This window comes from Malurus melanocephalus, unplaced genomic scaffold (assembly GCF_030028575.1).
Source record: "Malurus melanocephalus ecotype Western Australia unplaced genomic scaffold, MMel_1.1 scaffold_169, whole genome shotgun sequence".
NCBI classification, from domain to species: domain Eukaryota; kingdom Metazoa; phylum Chordata; class Aves; order Passeriformes; family Maluridae; genus Malurus; species Malurus melanocephalus.
This window is the reverse complement of record NW_026623401.1, coordinates 68102-74175: the sequence shown is the minus strand read 5'-3', so window position 1 is coordinate 74175 and position 6074 is coordinate 68102.

Genomic DNA, 6074 nt, shown 5'->3' with positions numbered 1-6074 from the left:
CCCAGGGGTGAGTTTTTCCCCTAAAAGAAAAGCCCCAATGTATCCTTGGGAATGATCAGGGCTTTGGAGAAGCCTTTTCCCACCCTCTGGAAAAGAAGGGCACAGGTTTGGGATGAAAATCCTGTTCTCATTCCCAAAAATCTCCCACTRCCCATCCAGTTCCATCTTCCCTTATCCCAGGCTGCTCCAAGCCCCATCCCTTAGACATTCCAGGGATCCAGGGGCAGCCTCAGCTCCTCTGGGAATTCCATCCCAGCCCATTCCAGGGAGAAATTCTTTCCCAGTATCCCACTAAACCTCTCATCCTTTAGTTTCCAACCATTCCCACTTTTCCTATCACCCTCTATCCATGTAAAAAAATCCCTTTCCCTCTTTTTTTTCTATAATCTGCTCTAAGTCCTGTAATGCCACAGGGAATTTTCTCTGGAGCCTTTTAAGTCTGAGAATTCCCAATTCTGGAAAAGTCCATTAAATACAAGGAATTGGGGGATGATTTTTCCATGGATTCGCTCCCTCCCTCATCCCCTCTCCCAGGAGGTGACTCCGCAGCAGGTGCAGGAGAAACCTCCTGGGAATCCCACCTGGAATTCTCCCCCAAAGCCATGGATCAGCCTGGAATGACCTTCCCGGGATTCAGGGTGATCCGGAGCTTTTCCAGGCCCAATTCCCACTCCAGAGAAACCACAGGACACTCCAAATCCTGGGAGCACCGGCCCTGCCCTGGCCCCACCTTCATCTGCTTTAATTAATTAATTTAATTACCTGCTCCTAATTAGCAGCTGCCACTTAATGAGMTCAATTATATGGAATCCCTGAAAAKCAGGATGGTTCCCAAGWACTCCTGGGATGGGGAATCCCTAAGGATTCCTGAAGGAGGGACAGGGGGACAGTGAAGAGAGGAGGAGCCAGMGGGGAAACCCCTGTGATGAATCCTGGGATCTGCTCCTCTAAATTCTGGGATGGAGCCTGAGATCAGCCCCCCAAAATTATGGGGTGAATCCTGAAATCTGCTCCCCACAATCTGCAGTGAGTTCTGGGATCAGCCCCCAAAATTCTGGGATGGCTCCTGGCAAACCGAGTGGGACTGGCAGATTGGGGGTGCAGATTTTGGGAATTCTGCAGGGAATGAGGAGCTTTGGGGGGGCTCCCTCTGCTGCTCCTGCAGGMCCTTTCCAAGCCCTGCTCCCATTCCTGGGAATTGTGGGAATCCTCAGGACAGTGGGAGAGTGGACATGGTCCCCCTGTCCCCCTCTGTCCCCCTCCCTGTCACCCCAGGGAAATTTGGGAATGCTGATGGAAAAAGAGCAGCCAGGCCAAAGGTGTCAAGTTTGCCTTTAAAACTCCTGCTGGAGCCAAGAGCCGAACTCATCCATCAAACATCAGACTCCAGGCATGGAAAAACTTCCTCAAATTCCCCAGGCTGGCTTCCCACAGCCCGGGATTCCTGCCAGGAGCCCCTTCWCCGTGCCCGGCTCCGGCTGTTTTCCGAGCTGCCACCAGATCCTCCCGTTCTCCAGACTCAGCTTCTCCCCGGTGGATGGAGCTGTAAATCCAGGCTGCTTTTCCATGGAATTCTGTATCCATCCGTGCCGGAGGAGGGATGGGAAGTGAGCTCCCAGTGCAATTCCAGAGGCTCCGGTTGGATTCCCGCCAGGATATTCCCTGCTGCCCTCATTCCCATTCCACCGGACCCTTCTCCCTGCAGGGGATTAATTATGGGATATGAAAACTTTGGGAATTTCCTGGAAACTGCCAAGACTCATGGAGTCCAAGGTATCCAAACGTTCATGGATCGGGAACACCTCCCATAAACTGGATGCCAGCACAGGGGTTTATCCTAAAACTTTGTCCCACTTTTTCCTCTGATCCCTCGTGCTTTATCCAATGGCATCAGAAAGGGAGAGGAATTCTGCAGGAGACCTCCAGGGGGTCACCATAATTCCCAGTCCATGGAGGATGTCGGGAACATTTTGGAGAAACTTTGGATTTGGGGAATGGGGACAGAGCAGTGCCACCCCCACACGGAGACTTCCCACCTCAGGATTCTGTGGGATTTTTGTGATCCCCTTGGATTTTCCCGGTTTTTCCTCATTTCAACCCCTCCTACCCAGGTTTCCTGGGATCCCACAGGTTCCTCTTCCCCCATCCCTCCACTTTTCTACTTGAAAATAAATTGAAATGTGCAGAAAATGAGGAAGCTGGGATATGCACTAAATACAGACCCACAAAAATTCCTGGGAATTCCATAATTCCAAGTTTGGGTAGGAARGGACCTTGAAYCCATCCCATTCMAYRGGCAGGGACACTTCCCRCTATCMCAGGCTGCTCCAAGCCTCATCCAACCTTTTCCCAGACACTCGAATTCCCCACATTCCTCTCTTTACTCCCAAAATCCAAATGTCCCTTCCCACTGGATCTCCTGCCTTGCTCCAGCCTCTGTTTCCCTCTCCCTCATCCTCTCCCAAGCTTTTCCCATCCCATGGAATCCACCCTTCACCCACAGCTTCACTTCCCAGGGATCCCCAATCCTGGAGGTGCCCTGAGGATCGGAGGCCGAGGGCACCGCTCCGAGTTGGGAATTCCAGCTCCCACCTCCCTCTCCCGCGCCCTTGGAAGCGCTTTCCCACYGGGAGGAGCGGCCTCGTCTCTGATCCCTTCACCCCCTGGAATTCTCACTCGTGCGCCACGTTCAGCTCACGCTTGGAATGAGCGAAAGCGGCTCCAGATTCTCCTCCCTGCGAAAAACGGGATCTTTTCCAGGGATAATGGGAACCAGATGCGTGCGGCGGCAGGAAGAGGCAGCAGACGGAGATGTTTGTTCCCGCTCACAGCGGTGGGGAATGGAATCTTCTCCCTTTCAAGTCCCGGGATTTGGGCTGTTGGGGCGGTGCCAGCGCCAGGTATTGTTATTCCAGAGGAACTTTGATCCAAAGGGATGAAAGCCCGTCCCTGGACATCTCCATAAATTATCCAGGCTGGAATCCAAACACGACACTCCGGTAATTGGCGGCTGCRGCGGCTCCGGGATATTCCAGGACGCTGGGCTGTGCCCAGGCCGGGAGCCGTATCCATGGCATTCCCGTTCCTCTGTAATTGTGGGCAGAGCCAGGGACGGGCTGGGCTCCAGCCCCGCGGATCCAGCTCCCATGGGAGCACCCCTGGATCGGCCACAGGAGCAGCTCTGAGGATCCTTCCCGAAGGATTTTGCCAAGGAGGATCATCCATCTTTCATTTCAGAGGGAACGGCGTCGCTGAGGAAAACCTGGAACACCGGGAGGGTTTTCCCAGCTGGGGTTGGGGGGGATCATGGGGACAATGGGAGCTCCATGGCCAATGGAAACATTGGGATYATCGTATCCAATGGAAACACTGGGACAACCATGATGGAAAGATTGGGATCCCCACATCCAGTGRCAGGGGGATCGTGGTCAGTCCCTCCAGCTCTCAGGTGCTGATGGATCCCAATCCCAAATCAGCCATTCCCAAGCCTGGGGCGTTTCCATCTCCCAGCCGGTTTCTGTCTCCCGGCCATCCCTCCATCCGGACACTCCCCTGGAGCGCGAGATTTGGGGCTGGAGCTGCATCCCTGGAGTGAATCCATCTCGGCCCCGCAGCCGGAGCCTCAGCCGGTGCCATATCGGATCCAGGATGCTCCGATGACACCGCAATTCCATGTCACAGCAGCTTCTCCGGTGTCCCCACGCCCATCCCGGCACAGGGGAATGTTTCTTTCCAAGATATTCCTCAAAGGAAGGGTTAAGCTCATCCTCGGAGCTTGGGAAGCCCAGGAAAGAGGGAAGGGCTGAGGAAGCCTCTCCATCCTTGGATTCAGGAYGGGCTGGACAATTTTTCCCGGGAGTTTTCCCTGAGCAAGGCAATGCCTTGTGCCAATCCCTGATCCCTAGACATGGCCACTCTGTTCTTCCTGCATTCCCAGCCAGCCAGGTGGGAATTTTCCCGAATTCTCCCATTTTCCCGAAGATTTGTTTTAATTGCCCCCATCCAGCGGCTCCTTCGGAAACGAAATCCCGGGATAACCGSGGGGTGGGATGGGGAGGGATGGAAGCGCTGTCCCCGCGTGGGCTCGGGATGCTGCGGGGCTGGGCCCGGGCGACTCCAAACCTGATTTTGGGAATGGTTTTGTTCCTTTAGCCAGGTTTATATCCCTGATCTCGAGTTTCTACAGAATTCCTCTCATCCCAAGGGATGCGCGCGGCCCCGCAGTGTCCCCATCCCCTCCCAGCCCTCTCCCCATTCCCAAGGATTTCCGCAGCGATTCCCCCCGGCAGGGCCAGGAGAGGGAGCCCGAGCCGCTCCCGGAGCGCTCCAGGGATTCTCCGCTCCAGAGGCCGCATCCAGCGGGATCCGCTCTGCCCATCCTTCGGGATACGCCGAGGGTCGGGAATTCCCGCTGCCTCCAGCTCGGGCTCTGCTCTGAAGCTCTGCCCGGGAATGGGATTGCCCGGGAATGGAACTGCCCGGGAATAGGGCTGCTCGGGAATGGGATTGCCCGGGAATGGGGCTGCTCAGGAATGGGATTGCCCAGGAATGGGATTGCCCGGGAATGGGGCTGCTCAGGAATGGGATTGCCCAGGAATGCGGCTGCCTGCATCCAGTGCCGCTGGAGTATTCCCGCTGGTTTTCCTGAATGATCCTCCTGGGCTGTGGGAGACACATTCCAGAGGGCACCGGGACCAATCCAGGTGTCTGGTGCTGCTGGAGATGGAGGAATGCTGAAGGGAATTCAGGGAGGCTGCTTGGAATTCACGAATCTCTGGTGTGGCGAATTCCCAAATTCCCACCCCACCCAAAGCTGAGCCCTCCAGCATTCCYGCTTTTCCCAGCTTGGATGAGGGGCTGCCCCAGCTCCCCCCTCCCAGTTCCTTTCCCAACATTTCTGGGCTCCTCCCAGGATGCATTCAGGATTTGGGGAGATGATGGGATTTCCCACAGTACAGAAAATCTGGATCCATCCATCAGCAGCCTCAGATCCCGGGATCCTCCCAGCTCCAGGCTCCTTCCCACAGCTCTCCCTTCCCATCCTACCTTTTCCAGCTGTCGCAGTTCCCGGCTCCCAGCGAGTTTTCCCAAGCAGTTAATTGGTGCTAATTTATTCCAGAGGGCTCCCTCTGGAATGACAGCGGCTCCTCCAGGGCTTCGGAATAACTGGGATTCTCCACCTCTGGTTTATCCAGGCCAGGATATTCCCAGGACATTCCCTGGATATGCCAAGGATATTCCCAGGATATTCCCAGTCCCAAGCTCGGTTTCATTCCAAGCATCCCCTTATCCCACACGGATCCTTCTGCTTCCATCCTGGCTCCCAGGAAAATGGGGTTTTCTCAGGAAAAGGTCACGCCTGGGTGGGCCGGGATTTGGAGGTGGCTGATGTCATTAATTCCCATTAATTGCATTAACCTTTCCCACACTTTCCAGCCCAGCCCAGCCCACGTGGTTTATCCTTAAAAATAGTCGATTTCCAAGGAATATCAGGAATATTTTTCCCCCCTTTGTTATCAGTTCTGCTGGTTTTTTCCAGGGAAGCTCAGCCCAGAAATAAAGCTCATATTCCATGAGTTATTCCATGAAAAATCTCCTCACAAAAAGGGAATCCTTGGGTTATGGGCAGTGTTTTTCTTCCAGGGGAATTGGGAATGCCTTTGGARTTGGCCTCGAGTCATTTGAAATAAATAAAATTAATTGGGGCAACATTTAATGCTGGAGAACTCCAGGCCTGGGCTGAATCCTGGTTCCATTCCCTGGACACAAGAAGCTCAAATGCAATTCATTTTTCCCCAAGTATTTATTCTCTCATTTTCAGCCCTGGAGATCTCAAAATGTGGAGGAAAATTCCCAGTTTTGTGGCATGCAAGGAGACACAGGCCATGGGCAGCAGGRATGCTCCTCCCTTTATTTAATTCAGATTAGAATTCCCCAAATCCCCCTGAATTTATTCTGAATYGGTGCCACCAGCAGTGGGATTTCCTTGGTGGAAAGAACAAGAATTGGGATCAAATAATCTGGAATTTATTCCTTCAGCAGGGACTCTCTGGCAGCGATTGGGGCCTGGATTT